The sequence below is a fragment of the Montipora foliosa genome, chromosome 3, assembly GCF_036669935.1.
Source record: "Montipora foliosa isolate CH-2021 chromosome 3, ASM3666993v2, whole genome shotgun sequence".
In the NCBI taxonomy this organism is placed as follows: Eukaryota; Metazoa; Cnidaria; class Anthozoa; order Scleractinia; family Acroporidae; genus Montipora; species Montipora foliosa.
In genome coordinates this window covers 21,557,846-21,577,845 of record NC_090871.1, presented here as the reverse complement: position 1 = coordinate 21,577,845, position 20,000 = coordinate 21,557,846, and the positions used below count along the sequence as shown (strand labels likewise).

The following is a 20,000-nucleotide window of genomic DNA, read 5'->3' as shown; positions in this document are numbered from 1 at the left end:
TCTAAGATATACACAAAGCACAGCATCCCAGCTACGGCCATAACACTGTGGTCCAATGCTGGCGTCCCCAATCGACATATCATGTCGATTTCAGGCCGTCGGAAAGAGCAATCCCTTGTACATTACTCTCGACCATCTGTTTCATAGCTTCAATTGCAGTGATGTGTTGTCCGGGGCGCTATCGGCTCCAAGCTCTAGTTGTGCAACCACAGCTCGCCAAGTGCAATCCACAGTGGAAGTGGGCAGTGGTTTAGGTCAAGAAGGAAATCAAGAAATAGATCCTTTACAGGTTACAAGAGAAGCGGCACCATTTTTTTTTTTCAAAATTGCACAATTCAAACCGTGCAGTTTGTTTTCGACCGATCGCAGCAGACTTATATTTGCGACACGATCAATTTAACCTTAGCGACAGCATGTCTTATTAATTTTGTTGTGATTTGAATACTGTACGAAGGTTTACTGAGCAGTTTTAAGCTGCAAGTTTTCCCGAGATCGAGAAATTTCTTGAATATGTGAGTAAGTGCAAGTCTCCATATTCGTCATTTTGCTTTCAGCCAGTAACGCTTCAGGAAGTTAAGCTAGAAATTTTATCTATTCCGAAACAATAAATCCTATGGATTGTATTCCTCTCCCACAAAATTATTAAAACTCTCAAAGGACATCATAGCCCCCGTAATTTCTGAAATAATCAACACTTCTGTTAAATTGAGGATTTACTCTTCTAAGCTAAAAATGTCCAAAATTACACCAATATTCAAGAGTGATGACGAGACAGACCCCAATAATTATTCTGTCTACCAATTTCTTTACTGTCTAATTATAATAGAATCTACGAGAAAATTATGAACAAAAAGAATTATAGACTTTATAGAGAAAAACGATCTTTCGTGTACTTCTCAATACGGATTTCGCAAAGGGCACTCGACTCAACATGCTATTTTGGACATTGTCAACACTATTCAAACCAATATGAGTCAATGTTTATTCTAGTGTGGAATTTTCATAGACGTCAAAAAAGCCTTCGACACCGTCAACCACGATATCTTGCTCAGTAAGCTCCACCATTATGGCTTTCGTGGCATCATAAATGAATGGTTTGCCTAATATCTGAATAATCGCATGCAAACTACTCAGATAGGTCAGAATTGTCAAAGAAAGCCAGTTACTTGTAGCGTTCCCCAAGGGTCTGTTTTAGGTCCTTTCCTTTTTTCATTGTTTGTTAATGATATACATCAGTGTTAAATAAACTCAAATTTTATCTTTTCGCTGATGATACTGATATCCTCTATGCTGACAAGAATTTGAAGACTTTAGAAGTAATTGTAAATGCTGAATTACGGAGTTTCTGTGATTGGTTGACTTCTAACAAGTTATCTCTTAACACTAAAAAAAGTAACTTTGTACTATTTCACCCTTACCAGAAGAGAGCAAGTTATCACCCTAACATTGGCATTTTCGATAACGAGAAAAATACATTCGCTAGTCTTGAGTCTGGAATTTCATATTGATGCTGTTAGCACCAAAATCAGTAAAATGTCGGCCTCATTGTAAAATTACGCCACTTTACACAACGGCGTGTTCTCTTAAATATTTATCAGGCGCTAATCCAACCCCATCTTACTTACGGACTTGCCTCCTGGGGCCGGTCGTCGAAGGTTAATCTTAATCTTAATAAAATTTTTGTCCTCCAAAAGAGAGCACTTCGTATGATTTACTTTGTTCCACAGTCATGCTCATGCAATTCCTTTATTTATATATGCAAATGTCATTGCACTGACGTTTCTGTATTATGAATCTGCCTCCAACTTGCATTGATGCATGATGTCAATAATAATAACACACCTTCAAACATCTTAAAATTCTTTCAAAAATTATCCGTCGTCCACTCATACAACACGAGATCCTCCACCTCTGGAAATTTTTATGTCCAAAGCTCTAGATTATAAATACAAAAGCGTTCCTTTTCCTGATTTGGCATAAAATTGTGGAATGAGATACCCCAACGTGTTAGAGCTTTGCCGACGAAAGTTAGAGCTAGAACTCTTACGCTTCTCTCGTGCTTAGCAACCTCCCCCGTGCGTCCCTAAGTCGATAGCTGCACGCTTACCATTTCTTAAATGTCGTGCGCTGATGTTTGTTACTTGCGGTGCATAAATGCGTACATCAGAAAAGAAAGAGGATTTCAGTAAGACTTACTGTGATGTTCATAATTTTGCGAAATCTCATCCTCAATGGCCAACGGCCAGACTGCGTTTTCGGTTCCATCAATCAAACTTCCGACGCCGAGCCGAGAGTTGACCCGAAACCACTAATGCCGAGATCATTCTTACGTTCGAACTCAACGTCGAGGAAAGCAAAGGAATCTGTACGAATGCTTTTTTTCTGAAGAAATCTAAAATGATGTCATGACGGTATTCGAGCTGTGTACTGAACAAAAACCCCAACTTATTTTCCGGACGCGGAGCTAATCTTCCCGGTTCTGTTCGAAAATTTGATTGATGGAGGCCAAAAGACCGTTTGGCGCTTTGCGAGTGAAGGCGGTCATGTGCAGATTGCAGATTATAGACTGCAGATTACACAGATTGTGCAGATTGAGCACTTTTTCATTTGGTAACCAGAAAGAGGTGCTCTACATCGACATGTCCCTTAATTTGTAAAAATCATGTACCCAAACAATGCATTTTGCATCACGCCACTGGAGATGGTTAATGTGTTACCCCAGATTAGGAAAGGATAAATTAAAGAGTAATAAAGGCTAATAAGGAGTTAGATAATATACCAACACTTCTCTTTATTTAAGTTGCAATGTGAGCAATTCGGTGTTTCCAACTGAGATTCGAAACAATAAAAACTCCAAGATATTTAAAAAATGACTCTTGTTTCAATTCCTTTCCACTCAATTTCAAGTGGAGATTAGATTTTGATGTTCTTTCCGCAGTATGGAAAACTACAAAACCAGATTTTTCTATATTAAGGGGGGTGGCACTTAACCACAGAAAGACAATGGTTGCTAAGGAAGCTTTTAGTAAAAGACCCTTACAAAAAGGTTGCATGGGTGGTTCTATGAAGGAACTTTTTCAATGGAAATCTGTCAACACTTCAATCAAAAGGCGCATGCGCAACTAGTCCCAGTCCTCTGCCGTGCGTTTTAGGGAAAAACAGGTAAAAGCACCCAGGAAACGAAAGGAAGAGGCGCTTTTTTTTTTTTAACGGATGGGAACCGTCCCATCTCTTTTCGTAGACTGTAGCATGGAATTTCTACTTGGACAGAAAATGGAACTGATATTTTGGAAAGTGTGTCAAAGAAGGACCTTATGGCGTGATAATATTTTGTGAAATAATTTCTTTTAAAATCCATGCTACAGATTTGCGTTAGAATGTTCTCATACTGTGGAGTTAAAAAAATGAGAACAACATAGTTAACTCGCTAAGTTTTTAGGCATTTTCTGTTTTGGTCACGTGATTGACCAAATATGGTTTTGCGTCGAATCATACAAAGGTATGTTAGATAGAACACATTTGGGAAAAAAGGATAACTGAAGAGTAAAAGGAATTCGAGAAATGACTATTTGAAGGGGTCTATGGCAACGGAGTGGTAGTTAAGAGCCACCCCCTTTAAGAGAAAGTTCATTCGCACAAAGCCAAGCATTGATACCAGATAGCTCATCATTAACAAAAGTCTGGAGAAAAGCAAGTTTTTATTGTTATTTTTACAAAATACATTTGTATCATCAGCAAATAAATGAAATAGTAGTTAAAATAGCATAGGTAGTGATCAAAGAATAGTTGTTAGTATTAAATTTCATGCAACAGACTTCACTCTGTTGGTGTACCCCAGTTTTTTTCTTTTCCTATGAAAACACTGTTGCATTTAGCACCATCATGAGCAAAAGTGGTAAAATGGAGTCTGAAGAAACTGTGATTAAATATCAATTTTTTAAATCGAGAACATTGAAAATTAACGGCCGCATAGACCGTATTCATAAATGGCGGTCACATTTATAATTCTTTTGTCCACGTGCAAATTAGCCTACCAAGCCTCATTTTAGAGCCAAAATTCTTTTCAATTCATTGTATGGTATCGAGGCTTGGTGGGCTAATTTGCACTTTCACAAAAGAATTATAAATTGGCCGCCATTTATGAATAAGGTCTATGAGGAGAAAGTTTTTCAATATGAGGATGTCATCGATGGTTATTCTATCCCGTCTATATCCGTGGCAGTGAGGGGTTACGTAAACCTAAAACGTTCAAGGCATTGTTATTTTTATGGTTATGAAGGCGTCAGTACTTTGTTCTTCCTTCCAGCTTTCGGCAAAACAATCGTCTTCTTATAGCAATCGCTCATTTAAACTCCCCCCGAAACGCTTCAATTCTTCACGTTTTTCATAATGCAGGACAAAAGCCTCGTATAAAAGTAGAGCTGGTATTCAAAACTAATGACACGGTCACTGGCTGTACTTAAAGACAAAAGTCCAAAATGAAAATTGCTGTTTGTTCAATGATCCTCAAACTTGAAACCAGTAGTATACGTCCGTTAGGACACACAAGGGACGTTAAGCAACAACAACGACTACGACAACGAGAACGTCCCAAAATTTGCATATTTAGTGGGCAAAAACAATAGTTTTGCACCGCCTGCATGTACGTTTTTCACTTTGCCGTCGTCTGTAAAACAACAACGTGAAATAGCAAAATTTGAGGTTTTATGACGAACGTCACTTGTGAGGGTAAAATTTCATTTTTTTCATTTTTCCCCTAAACGCCGTTTCGACCTGTGTCACTTTTGAGGAACTACTACGCCCTTGTCATATTAAAGAAGTTGGAATAGTCATGAAGTGATTACAACAACGCGAATATATATTTTGAGATGACGTTCTCGTCTCTTAAGCTCCCTACAAATACACTCAATCTGCCTTCAACAAACAGCACTTGTGATACATTTACTTTCGGGATTGCAACCCTCATTTTAGAGGCTTTTTTTTTTTTTTTTTTTTAGCAAATGGAGGTTACTACTGCTACCAAGTTTGTGTATACGACTGAAGCAATAAATAAAAGTGTTTTAGGAGCAGCATCAGTTAAAAACTCACAGCATCATCGTGGTTGTTGGTATGTTGTTCAATAGATGAGCTGACTGTATTCCACCGCATCTAAAGATGTTCTCAAATGGAAATCCCCAGTAGTATGCCTTGCGGCCGCGGCAGTGACACAAATTCACGCAATCTGTGAAAAAAGATAATCAAAACCTGGTCAAAAAGTAAAGAAATTGCCTAGCCTTGATGGGATTTGTTTTAAAGCTCAAATTTCGGAAAAAGGAATTTTTCCATTGAAGACAAGTTACAAAAAAAAAAGGTTATATTCGGGTGAAGTTTTTGGTGTTTCATGTTTCATGTTTGAGTGCTCTTGTCTCAATTTAGATTCTTCTGTAATTCTTACATCTGCGAATAAATCATCTGATTATAAACAAGTGGAAATCAGGGTAAAACACAAAGCACGACAGAAGAAGATTCAGTGATACTCAGGAGGCGCAGTGGCCTCCGGATCGAGTGGTCCGGATTCGGGGCCTGGCCGGGGACATTGTGTTGTGTTCTTGGGCAAGACACTTTACTCCCACGGTGCCTCTCTCCACCCAGGTGTATAAATGGGTACCGGCGAGTTTAATGCTGGGGGTAACCCTGCGATGGACTGGCATCCCATCCAAGGGGGAGTAGAAATACTTCTAGTCGCTTCATGCTACATGGGCCTTCTAGGCTCGTAAGCAGACTTTACCTACCTTTACCATGAGAAAATGGCTTGCGTAGAGCTGTGAGCTGTAAACTGTTGATTAGGGGTAATAATGTTATGGAAAAATTATTCCAGAATTCATCGCTATATTGCTACAGCTATGCTTCGTGTGATAACGAAGTAATCACACTCTAAGGCCAATCAGCTCAGTGAAATCTCACCTATAAGGGAAACGTAAAACGTCTTTGATTCAGAGCCAACTTCATTGGTAGCGATGCAACTATGGTTACCACCCTGGTTGATTTTGCTCCACACTATTCCCTTAGTCCCGAAAGCCAAGGTTGTGGATGAGTTCATCATTGATATGTTGATCGGTGGCGTCCCTTCAGACAAGCACCACACAAAATGCTCCGAGACTGTTCGAACCACTCGTAAGGGAATTATTACCTTCGGTTTAGCTGAAAGAAAAAACGATGTACCGATTTTAGCCATCAGTTAGCTCAGTTAACTATAGCACATCGTAGAAGAAAATCAGAGCCCCCAAATCGTCAAAGGACCATGATAACGCAATAACGACGACCTTACTGAAGTCCTGCCTCGAGTCTTGGCATTGACATTAGTTTATCGTATTAATAAAGAAAACTGTGGAGCTCCGCTTTTAGCCCTGGCTGAATATAAAAAAATGATAAAAGGATTTGCAATACATACGTGGCATTTGAGTTGTACTTGTCATCACCGAATAGTTTCCTGCCAGAAAAATGTACAAATATCAATATTAGTATTGAAAATCTGGGAAAGTCAAACATACTTTTGCTTCAGCATCTTTCCAATTTGATTCTCAAGATTTCACAATGATTCACTTCACTTTTCTTCTTGCGTAGTACGTTGTTTATGTCTGTGATTGCTGATGTAAACTTGAGTCAAACATCGAACGTGTTCCTTACAGTAGTCGTTGCAGTCGGAGGAAGTGTTTTGGAACAGAAAACAGGGAAAACTAGTTGGCCACAGGTATACATGAAAATAGCTAGTACCAGAGAAATTAAAACTAAATGAAGTAACTCAGATTGATCCTGGAAGGACAGGGGCAAAACAAAGGAGAATTTTGTCTGATTGGCTGTTGAAAATTGTTGTATCCAGTTTCCCAACCGCGCTCTGTGATGTAAACAAAGATGGCTTTCAACCTGTGCTTGACCGATCCTTCTCGGTCATTTAAACTTCAAGTGACGAGGAAAGATTCTGCAAGGGCGTCTTAGTTGGCTGGAATTTTCCTTTCTTTACGCTTTTTGTAAGCAGTCCTTTTATTTTGCTCGGGGAAGCAAGGCCTCCGAAGTTGCTCCGAGTAAGCTTTTTTGCTTTTTAGCTTTGTTTCTCCATATAAGCGAATGTATAGCAACAAATGCTCAAAGGGCGAAAAGACCCGAGCAAGGCCAGAAACAATCTTGCTCATAATCCATGGTGATCATGTTAAAAAAGAAAAAAAAAAAGCTTAAATGAGTGTCAATTTACCCTGAAAACCCGAAAATAGTATTCCCGAGAATGTTTTTTTTTTTTCATAATTTTTGGAGAAGGGGGATGGGTAAAAAGGTAGAAACTGTTGTAAAATTAAACACAATGTCTTGAAGAGTAATTTTACTCTTTCTGATTGCATTTTTCCTCAGGATTGCACCTAATCTCTAGATACACGCAGATATTGCATCAATAAGCGTCGTGTAGTAAGAGTCCCGCTAAGCCTCTGCCGTCAACTATGTATCTACAACAATCCAGTGAACAATAGCTTTCGTATTATTTCAAAGTTAGGGTAATCGCAACCGTTTTATGTTTTCTTGAGCAGTAGATTTAGGGGGAAACTTTATGATTGTCATCGCGTTCATTGCGTTCGATCGAAGCGAGACGCTTTCTAATCGTGACGATTTGAGACTTTTCCTGTGACTGGCTACTCGCCTCGATTTGATTTGATTGGCTAATCCTGCGCACTCCAGCGGTCCTTTTGACCGCTCCATATTTTTTTCTTTACCACGGAGCGACGAAACGTTGTATTTTTCCTTTCAAAATGCAAATTTTCGCTTACTAACGGTTGCAAATTAAAGAGAAGGAAAAACATCGGCAGTGGAATAAAAGGCCTGGTTATTTTTCAAAAAGGCAAGTATTCACAAGATTTTGCTGACAACACATTGCTGGTTTGTTGTTTTTCGAGTCGCTGTTCTTGAACTGTTGACATGCCGTTGAACTTTAATAAAACAATTCACACTGCAGAGCATTCCTTTGCAATTGAACTCAGTTTTTCGGTTGACATCCGTTGTTTAATTTTCTATGGAGTTCTTATCGTTGCGTGACGGCGTGACGACCATTATTATGACTTTACTTTGTTTCGTTTTAATGTGATCGATTGCTTGTCTGATATGTCAAAGTTCTAATCATGTCATGTAATGCGGGATATCGTTTTTCCAATGCATGTACACTTTTTGTAAAAAGGTCATTGCATTGCGGAGAAGGTTTTTACGATGCAAACATAAAATTTGGAGCTCAGCGAGTCTTCACTGTCTCTGGAAGCTGGCGTATATTCCTCACACAAATTCCAATTTCAGCTACCGCAAATTCTTTTAAGTTCGACAACAAGAGATCAAGGGTCTTCCCGTCCGGGGGGGGGGGAGGGGGGGCTACTCCCGACAATTTAGGATAGGTGTGTGCCGCCAAGGTTCTCAAACCCTGGCCCTATTTAAGGGTAGAAAATCGAGATTTGATACGCTTTTTAAGGTTCAAAACCATAAAAATGGCGCCCTCATTTAAGGGAGAGAGGAGCGCACGTACGGCAATACAAGATATAAACGTCCCTTTAAAATCGCTTTGTTAATCTTGAAAACGTGTATTCAGGCGTGTAGTACAGTTTTAATAGACCATATCTTTTTCGTTTTGCGCGTTGGGGTTGATACTGCAATTTAGTGACCCTATCTAAGGAATATCTAAGGATCACAATACCAAAAGGGACACCCTATTTAAGGACTGAGCACCTCAAAATCTCTACCCTATCGACCGGCACATACCTATATAGCGTATGTCACGTTAGAACCTTGCGTGACTTAGCACGCATGCTCACCTGAACTTTGTACCTGGTGTTCAGAAGTGGGAGTTAAAACATGGACAGCTTTCACAGACCTAGTGCGTTGAGTTTCGACGAAGACACGTCAAAGAATTGAAGAAGATTTAAGAAGCAATATGAAATATACTTAACAGCTTCGGGCAGCGAAAAGAAAGATGATTCCATCAAAATAGCTATATTCCTAAACTTTATTGGCGAGGACGCCAGTGAAGTTTTCAACACATTCCACTTCCCGAAGGCGATGAAAACAATAAGATAACATTAGCTGACATATGGGCCGCCGTGTTGATTATCCCATTGATAACTCATAGAGAATCATGCGAGATCCTTCACTCAAAAAGTATTCTTAAAATCGCCTTTTCCATGATGTGAAAACTCCAAAATAATTTATTAAAACATCTATCCTCTCTTTCTATAGAAGACCAATAAAATAATTCACATTTGGACATTATTTTTTGTTTTAGCCTCGTTTTCATGTCGCACTAGTGGTGGCTATCACAGTTTCTTTTTACCTATCCTGGTGCATTCTTCAAAATGACGCGACTGATAACTTGTCCATAAACTTGGCAGGAAAAAATTATCAGGCCCATGGGCTACTTGGAGTTAGTGCAGGGTACGAGTTCAAGTCGCTACGTTCCTGCATTTAAATATCTGCCACTTGAAAATAAGAACCCTCTTAAAAACACTCATCCGTAAAAAAAGCAAACGGTTTGTCCACAGAAAGAACTTCTTCCACCAAGTTTGAGCTACTCGTTCCTCCCATCAATGGAAAGCCCTTGACGCGCTGTATCATCATTGCTTTCCGCTACGCCGGGCGCCATGGAAATCGAAGTCGATGCTAGTTTAAGTTTTTCATGAGAAAAATATTTTGCTCTTCCTCTTATCACTTAAAATTCACCTTCTGGAGTATCTAGTTCTTGATCCTTTACGTCATTTTAGCGAATGCAACTCGAACATATTAAAAGACAAGCTTCGAAGAAAACGAAATTGTTTTGCTGAAAATGAAGAAACCAACTTAACATGAAAGCGGTGCGTTCAACCAATCGTGAGCGAGTAATTTTGCCCTCTTCCCCAGCAAAATTAAGAAAAAATGCCTTCTTCATTGACCAATCAGCATTCAGTAATTTTGCCCTCTATGTTGTTGGGTCCCTCGGACAATTTCAGCAATTTCTGAAAACACGCGTGATATTAATCCTTAATTTTACTCCGTACCATGCGATTACCTATCCTACTTCAATTAATTTTTCCTTAAGTGTTCAAATTGACGTTCCATGACTGACCAAGCAAACTCACCCTCCGTATAGATTAATTTGATAAAGAAATGAAAACAAAATTTAAAGGTCTTTTACTTACCCCAGAAATTACAAATAGAGAATATTATGATTGCAAGACGCTCGATGGTTTCCATTCTTGACTGTGTATATGTACTTCAGTAAAAATTTAAGTCCTCAAACATTTTAACTTATCAGAAGGGATCTGAAAAGGAATGAGAATACCATAGCGATGTTGAAATTTAATGTAGCAAACGTGTTAACTCAAAAACGGAAAAAGTTTTAATATTAAGTAAGTGAGTTAGTGAATGAGGGAGTGAGTGAGTGAGTGAGTATTGTATTATTTTTCCTCCCGGTAACCAGGCTGAAGTGTTCACATGGCAAAATTTCCAGCCGGCTCACCGCGATTACGGTTGGAAAAACCGAAATCGCGGCAACCGAGCCATCCCTGCCCTCTCATATGAACAAATCGAAGTTTATATAAGGGGATTTAGAGGGGAGACGAGATCTCGGAAACCGGGCCAGCCAACCGGGCTCATATGAAGAAGCCCTTATGAGTTAGTAAGTATTACTTAAAAGTAAACACTTTGTTTGACGAGCGTAGTACCTAATAGTGTTAAAACACAAAAGAGGATGAGAGTAGAGAACCCATCTACCAGACATGTACCTCTCCAATGATATATATTTTTTCAATCTAAATTTAGGCCGTGGTCATGATGCCTGGGCTATTTTAAGGAAGACACCTGATTGGTTATCATTGGCTGGGTGACCACGCGCCCGAGACCAAAATAACTTTCACAGCATGGCTTGGTTTGCATTTTTGTTGAACCGGCAAACCAACCCGGGAAGAGCGTTTTTAAATCTAAGTGATAATGTATAGATTTAGCCAAGCCTAAAAGCGGAGCTCCTGGGTTATTTATTCTTAGTATGGTTAGTGAAAAAAAAAATTTTGGTGTTTCTGATTATTGCTTAGTTGAATCATTTTCTTCCCTTTCTTTTATATACTTAACTTGTTTTTCCACCGAGACAAAAGAAAACGTTTGCATGATAATAGAGCTCAATTCACGGAGGATTAGTTGGGTATAACAACATGACCGCCTTTCCAATGTTTAGATACAACAATATGGTCGCCGTGACGTCACGTGAAAACACTCTAAAGGAAAATTCATTGCCTAACTAGTAAATTTCACGCGAAAAACCGATATCGCATGAATCACGAGGCGAGGCTATGCTTTTTTTTCTTGAATCGCACGAGTTTTTAAAGAAAACAAGCAAATCCGCAGCCAGCAAACGGAAAAGGAAAAAAAAAGCCATTTCAGAGTCAACTGTCAAAAGCTGCAAAAGCCAGCGAATAGGAATCACGCTAAAATTAGAAATCACAGACGTACTAGCTCGAGACCTGAACACGGAAAGCATCGGCTAAGAGCTTTAGTTCACGTAGTATGGCCGTGTAGCCGCCTCCAGCCACAGAAAGCACGTGAAAAATGTTTCTTAGTTAACCAGGCTTGAGCCTGCGATCCAATCGAAACCAGCACCTGGTCAGGGGTCAGCTTAAAAAAAACAGCTGACCTCGATGAGCTCTAAACTTGCGCCTGCGGTGTGGTCACGTGATACTGGTCAGCGGATGCGTTGACAGGTGTTAATTGACCATAACAAGGATGTCCAGTATCAAAGCTGTACGGTGTAAACTAGCTCGAGTGTCAGCTGGAGTATGGCCTCGATATGGTCAGGTGATAATGGTCACATTGGCATAAATGGCGGGGTAGACGGTCGTATGGTCGTATTATCGTAAGGTCGTACGGTCGTACGATGACCAAAACCAAATTTTCTCGCACAGATGAGTGACCATATTTTCTTACCCATGGTGCTCCGCGCGTGCCTTTGGCGCGCGGAGCTTTGCTAAAAGTTGTCTACCGGAACCATAAGAGGGCGCAATGACCAGATGTCATTCTAAAGTGAGAACAAGCGAAATTACATCGAGTAAATATCTGGCAACTGAAAAGAAAATACGTGGATTTTGCAATTTCGTAGAAATCATGGCAAAAGCGAGAGCATAAAACGATGCAACTAAATGCACTTTCCGAATTTTTAAGTCCACAACATGAAATTTTCATTTACGAGAGGTTTATTTGATGATCTAGCGCCGTTCTAAAATTGCTTAAAATTGCTTCCCTGATATCTTTCCTATCCTTTAGCCAAGGTTTTTCCGCGATAAAAGCATTTCTAATAGTCCATAAAAAGGAATTATGTTTACACAAATGAACCATATGAAGCCCATCACTGAGGCAGCCATTACTCAAGCAGACTTTCTCAAGTTTCCAGGGTAAAATTTGATAGACGATTAGCTTATTTTAATTAACACTCCGAATTTGGAACAAAAACCGGAAGTAACACTTTTTTTTCCTTGACGCTTTTTTGTTTTATGGTTTATTTGGACCCAGACGCCCGTGCGAAGACCGGAAATAAGATTTTTCTTACAATAGTTACCTGACTCGGACCTGCTATCCAATCGAAACCCACCTTGTCAGCGGTCGACTAAAGAAAGCTGACCTCAATGAGCTCTAAACGTGAGGCCACGATATGGTCAGGTGATACTGGTCAGCGGATACCTTGTTTTGGCAGGTGTCAATTGACCATAACATGGAAGATGGACGTTGTAAACTAGCTGCAGTATGGCCGCCTCGATGAGCTCCAATCTTAAGCCCGCGATATTATGAGGTGATATTGGTCACATTAGCACGTACGGAGGCGTTGACGTACGGACGTACGGACGGACGGTCGCATGATAACGCCACAGCTAAAACCAAAATTTCTAGGATCAAGAGGTAACCATATTTTCGGGGCGAGAAACTATGGTACAGTATCCATGCAGTCTTTAGTCGATTATTTTCTATAACTCGCGTTTTTCTTCGTCCCGCGCTCGCTCTTCTGCTCGTTCCCACCAAGAGATCCGCATGTCTGCTTTGAAACGCTGCTAATCAAAATTGCCATGAGGTCAGCTAAATTTACTGCAAGCAGAAATATCTCTTTTAGACTATTTGATATTGGTTTTTGTAATCGCAACTTTAAAGGTGTCATTCGTTTAATGTGAAACACAAAGGCGTTCACACCGGGATAGTCAAACAACATAGCAACCTTGGGACTCTCAATGTCAGTCAAAATGCTTCGTTGTATAAAGTTGGGTTACACGCCCTGAAGACGATTGGTAATTTTGAACCTTCCTTGAAACCATAAACCTCTCAACTACATACACAGACAAGCACATGCCTACAAGGCAAGCCTTTAGCTTACATGCAAGGTAGCTATGAAAATCGAGAAAACAGGAGTGAGCATGTATAAAGATATTGTTTAAAAAAAAAAACTCTTAACACTTAAATTACACTTTCAAATTCATTACAAAACCACGAAAGGTCTTCATTCAGTTCCTGCTCGAAAGGATCGCAATTGAATTATTAAATTTAAAATCATTATTTCTTCCAAGCGTCCTCAAGATCTTGTGGTTCTATTCCAACCTCCCCCAAGACCTTGGGAAATGATTACGTGGCGACTTTCTTCCCGGAGCGGTTTCTTGTGGCTCTTTGTATTCGCTTACATAGTACCACCACCAAATGTACATGTCATACTGGAACGAGTACCGCCGAACCACTAGCTCGTTTTGGTATGACTTGACCTCTTGGTAAGCTGGAAGGCGTAGTGCTTGTGAAATCACCGTCACGTGTGAGTTCATTTCAACAGGATCAATCTCGTTCCTTATCGTTTCCTTGAATAGCGGTTAGAAAAGAGAGACTCAAGAAGTTTTGTTGATTTCTGACCACCTCACTTCAAGCAGGCGCAGTTAATTGAGAGCCACCCGCTCCCGTTCCGCTGATCAAGGGTAACGGTGGCTCAGGGAACGAAATTGTTGATTTATGGGGGGTGGGGAACTCGCACATGAAAGCAGAACCGCCGGGGATACTAGTCGTCTCGCTTAGGGGTGTACATTTTGGATTATGATCTCACATAGTCCCGGAGTTTTGGACCAAACGCCGTCATATGTCGTAGAGATGGTCTCGTTTAGGGTCAAACGCGAAGAAATATAAAAAAAATATGTTTAATATCTTTCAAATATGGTCTCTTTTAGGGGTGAAAAAGGCGTGGGCCATTCCCAGATTGGTCGCCAAATTTTAGTTCGTCACCCAGTGGTCCATCAACCGTGAACTAGTAAACTTTTAATCCAGTATTTTGAGGAAAATAATTGGTGTTTGAGTTTTTTCTATTGGCATGATTCGCGGAAACTTATGTTAACGGTTTCTGCGGCAGAAAGGTCACGAATACGAACCAGAAATTAAGTTTGGCTGTCATGCAGTGCTCATTGGACCGTCATTTAAAAAAAAACTTTGGCAGAAACTACAGTATTTTGCGAGATCGTGAATTTGCAAATTCAATGCAACATTTTGAGGCAATCGCAGGGTTATGGAAGGACAAAAGATGCCTCTCGTGCTTTAAGCGAAGCAAACGAAGAATTCCTCTGCAATTCAGGTAATGTTTTGGAAATAAAAATAATACACAATATTTTAGTTTGACCGAGCAATTCCCAATTACAACTGATTAGCTATATATGTAATAGGACTACATGCTATCCAATTTTGAAATAATTGGAGCCAAAAAAATTCCTCGGATTGCAAAATTGGACTCAGCCTACGACCACCTCCAGTTTTGGCTGCCCTTAGCATTTTTCTCATCCAATTATTTTCATATTGGACAGCATGTAGTCCTATTGCGTATGCGAATAAAACGAATGAGATCAAATAGGTGAATGTCTCATAGATCACCGAAAGTTTGGATTTTGCATCATAGTTTTCACAGTAGAGTGAGTCCTTATTTGAATTTGATTTTTTTGTTTATTACTCTCTACAAAGTTTGTGAATAAAGTTTTTTTGTATAAGCTTTGTCAGTACATTTTGCCAGAAAGTTGTCTCAAATACAACGTGCTTAGAGTTGTGGCATCTGAAATCTTTCATCAGTTTCATAAGCTGCATGGGGCACAGGCTTTCGGGGGAACCTTTTCAAAGTCTAAAAACACTTGTTTTTACATCACACCTATGAAGGATAGCTTCCGGAGGAGGTTGGAAGGGTGATGAAAAGTGAGGCTTTTAAGGCTCTTTTACAAGTGGGCCTGGAAGCTTGTGCCCTAAAGCCTGGTTTTCACTAGTGACGCAAGCACAAGCACAAGTGGCTTATGCGTTGTGAAAAAGAACGTCGACACAAGCATCAAAATCAACCACAGCATCAGCCATTTTCTTCATATGCTCAAACGCGGGGAATCTGGTACGAGTGCTTTAATTGGCCTGACGTAACACATTTCCTTGTGCTTATGTTGCGTTGCGTTTTCACACCACGCAAGCGAACGCAAGCATAAGCGGAAGCACAAGGAAAAGGAAAAAAATAATTGATCCTTATGATGATTATGCTTGTGTCAACCGCGTTTTCACAGTGAAATAAGCGCTCTTATGCTTGCGTTTGTGTTTGCGTCGCTAGTGAAAACCTGGCTTAAGATGCTCTAGTACCCGGGTTGGCTGTAAACCGGGCTTAAAACCCACGATGTGTTTTCACTGCCACCAATAGAAAGGCTAAGCATACCTGGTATAAAAGACTTTTCACTGGAACCAAAGAAATTGCGCTCATTCGAAGCCTCAGACTTGTACGTCGAGAATGTAATATTCATTTGAGTTCACACATAAGGTATTTAGAAAGCGAATTAATTATTTGACAAGGTTGTCATATAACCAGGAGACTGCAATTTGTAATTGCCTGGCCAGAGCGTCTTTTAATCAGTTAAATAAACTAATATCACCCGAACAAACCAGCCAGTTTCATGAGTTGATATTTTTTACCCCTTTCAACCAATTTGCGATGGCTTTTGGGACAGATTTTACCACGGCACTTTGATTGCGTTGGCAAACTGCCTTATTAATAGCGTAATTTGGCTTTTACGTATTCTTAACTACCAACATAACAAAAAATGACAAATCCATCGTGAAGGATCATTCTTTTTTATTGCTTGTTAATTATTGATGATGAATAAAGTCTGGTTTTCACTAGCGATGCAAGCATAAGCAACACACGCAGGCGTATTTACTTGTTGTTAATTAGAGTCTACTGTTCAAACAAAAGGTTCTAGTGAACAAGAAGCTACAGAGTTTGCGTATGCTTCATGTGCTTATGCTTGCGCCGCTAACGAAAACCAAGCTTAAGAAGCTATTCAAAATAATCGCACTTGCAATCACGCCTAAGGGCAGTGTTGTGTGTGTGACTGACCCGGAGGGGTACTCCCAGAAAAAAATTGGGTGGGTTTGTGCGACTCGCTTAATTCCTGAAACACTTACCCTATTTTAGACCAAAATCTACGATTTTCCCTATCCTATTTCAGACCTATTTCAGCTGATACATGGTTGGCGTAATAATTTGAGAAGGGCTTTGTTGACGGTCTTAGTGGCTAATGATGACGAAGAAGTTTCTTCTAAAAAAGATACCCAATTCAAGACTTGAGTGAACAAACCAAATGGTCAAAATTGATGCCCTATTTGAGACCAAAACGGCTAAAAGACCATACCCTTTGGCGCCACACATACCTATATAGCCCATATAAGGGAGTAGCCCCCTGGGGGTGACTGAAAACCTCTCGCTATGACAAAAATCCCTCTTCTAAATTTAACCAAAACAACTTTAAGAAAAAAAAATTCTTAAGGTTGAGATCAACAATTTGTTGGTTTCTATTTCGCAAGACCACTTTCGTCCATTTCGGGCCAAGTGCAGTTGCAATCGCCTTCCAGGAACATTGTTGCTAATTCTGAATTGTCCATTCGAAACTTTTAGGGACCTGCATGAATAGTTATGAATAGAACTTATTCTGTCAAATTCTTAGGCGCACTTTTATTACACAGGAAGCGGGGTCAGTTCAGTGCCGTTAAGACGCATTCAGTAGTGTTAATTACAGTAATTAACACTATTCTCCCACTGCTATATTTGCAGTATTATAGCGCAGCACGAAGCAAGTCCGAGTCGGAGTCAAATTCTAATCAACCTTTTTTTCCTTTTCTATAAAATATCATTTGACTATACATTATTATACCCTGCGATTAGAGTCTCTTTCGATCTTCCGAGATAAGTTGGGAACAAGAAAGAAGACTCTAACAGCCGCATAGACATTCTCTGATTTAAGGCCGGGACACACTAGGCGACAAGTCGCAGCAACAGGTCTCTGCGACATGTTGCTCCATATGTACTACTTGCAAAACAAGTCGCTGCGACACGACGTCTGTTAGGAGAACACGCAGTGAAATCGTATGAGAGGGAATGTGAACTAGTTTTCTAATTCAATATGGCTGACCATATGACGCTCTCTCATTGGTTCATTTATATTTTGTCGCAGCGACTTGTTGCCGGAAGTGTACACACGATGCGACAACGCTGCTTTCGCTAATTTTGTCGCTGCGATAAGTCGCACGAATTCAAACTGGTTTGAATTCGTGCGACTGATCGCGGCAACAAAATTCTGCCGCAGCGACAATGATTTTCATGAAATTAACCGTGTCACACAAGGCGATTTGTTGCGGCGACTTGTCCCCGCGACGTGTCGCAGCGACTTATCGCCTAGTGTGTTCCGGCCTTTACCGCTAATCCAAAGAATTGGATGAGTCAGTCCAGTTTCGACTTGTCAAACCTGCTTTTTCTCACATTTTTCGCATGATCAGTCGCCACGCGTCATCAATACATGTTTGAAATTTACAGCAGCGTGACAATTTTCAACTGTGTAAATTCCAATGAGTATTTCCTATGTCTGTTACAGAAACTTGTCTGCCAGAAACCTATAAGTGTTTCAGTAAAAAAATGAAAAGGTAATTTAAAAGTATGAACTATCTTGAGTTTCCAAGCAAGCGATTCCTTGGTTGTCATGTGTTTGCCAGAGTTGTTGGAAAATAGGAAGGATTACGTTTTTGCAAACGTTGGCCGTGTAGCACTTATATTTGAGCAGACCCTAACCCAGACTTATTAGAGTGTAATGTGAAGTGCTAAGTATCTACCCCTTCCTTGTACCCATACATGTTCATTGCCGTGACTGTAACGTTTTCAGTTCCCACGGCCTGCTCCCGTTTGACCTGGTAGCTCAGTCGGTAGAGCATCGGTGATCCAACTCGAAGGTCGTGGGTTCAATTCCCACCCTGGTCAGACTTTTTCTCTGTCCTTGGGTGGGCCCATTTCCATTTGTAGGGCTAACGCTCACATGGTTCATTTGGGTTAGAAACGTAGCACTTCACATTACACTCTAATCAGTTAAGCTTGTTGAAAATATCCCAACTGTTTGTTTTCGTTTTGTGGTTTTGTGGTTACTTATTACGCATTACTGACACCTAATACATTTAAATTTTTAACCCCTGCTCAATTCGAAATGTCGAGGCAGCTTAAAAAGATATGTGAACAGAAAGACCAAACCATCAAATATGCAATGGCCATCGGCGTTCCGTTTTCCCTAAAGATTAAACTCTTAGCAGAGAAAGGCAGTGAGAATTTTCTCTTAACGCATTTGCATGACAAAAACGACTATGATATGTGAAGAAAGACCTTCCATGTGTTTCTACCAGTGGCTATCTGAATCACACTATTTTGTAGGGATCATACTTAAACGCAGTCCATTTACCAAAAAGATAATCCCAAACATTCGGGTGACAAATGCTTTCAAGCGAATTGTTCATGAAAAAACGTTTGGCCCGCTTGTTTTCAAAGTTAACGTTGTCATTTGTCCCTTTTGACGCATTCACGATCCTCAGTAGCCCGAATTCTTTTTTGTCTTGATGTGGATACTACGACTTGAGGTAGATGTCTCTAAACATTTTACTTTCCTTTTGAATCTCCAGATGTGTGTGATAACTATATTCAAGGAATTGGTTCAAAAGTGTCTTTTCCGACTTCACAGCAAATGACTTTTCACAGAAGCTTAAGTCTTGCCATTCCGCAACAAAATTCGTAGAACGCTACACCGGAATATCGAACTGGCGGGAAATGACTGAAGAGTCAATGCGAAGTAAGGTATACGTCCTTCGGCGACGGCGTCGGAGTGGCTTAAGCTCTTTCATAGAGGGAGAAAACGTGGCAGTTGAGAACCCCAGGAGAAAAAGGATTTCAGCCATTCAATGTTCGTAATATTTAAGAAACTCCCAAGGCATTTTGTGGGACAATGGAATAGCTTATTTAATATGAAAACAACAAAAACAAGCAAGAGACTTTTCCTTTTTGAGTCAGAATCAAACCTAGCAAATTACCAGAACAATCGATTTTCCTTTTTTTTCTTTTACGTTGGAAAAATGTGGACAGTGAGGAAGTTCCTTTCAGATATATGCCTATGAAAGAAAAGTAGAAACTCTTCTGTCACTCAAACTAGCATGGAATTTTTAGATCCTGCACTGCTCTATGAAGGGAACATGTATATGCCCCTTTCTTTCGCATGATGTCTCTTAAAGGGGAATATGGAAATTTCCGTGGTCTTTTACACTTTATGGATGAACCTTAACATGGAAATTTTTATGTTTCGTTTACATGTTATACCCGAAAAGAACGTGGGAAATTCCATGTTCCGCTTACATGTTATGCGTGAAAAGAACATAATAATTTCCGTGTTCTGTTGACATGTTATGCGTAAAAGGAACGTGGAAATTTCCATATCAAGTTCTTTGACGTTTTCAGTAAGGGAAAAAAAATATATGTTCTTTTGCAAGATGTCTTTGAAAGGAACATGGAAACTTCCAAGTTCCTTCGTGATCTTCCCTAATTCTTTACTCACCATTTCCATTTATACTTTTCCTCAAACTAACTCCCTTCAAAAGCTAACATATGGCTTGATAATTTACTATTCTTTTCCCCAGGGTGGAACACA

General features: G+C 40.0%; 1 non-coding gene across 1 annotated transcript; it reads left to right on the top strand.

The window, feature by feature from the left end:
- Positions 1-18,225: 18,225 nt before the first annotated feature.
- Trnag-ucc (transfer RNA glycine (anticodon UCC)) lies at positions 18,226-18,298 on the top strand. Its single transcript has one exon. It is a non-coding gene; the product is annotated as a tRNA-Gly (tRNA).
- The last annotated feature ends 1,702 nt before the right edge of the window (positions 18,299-20,000 follow it).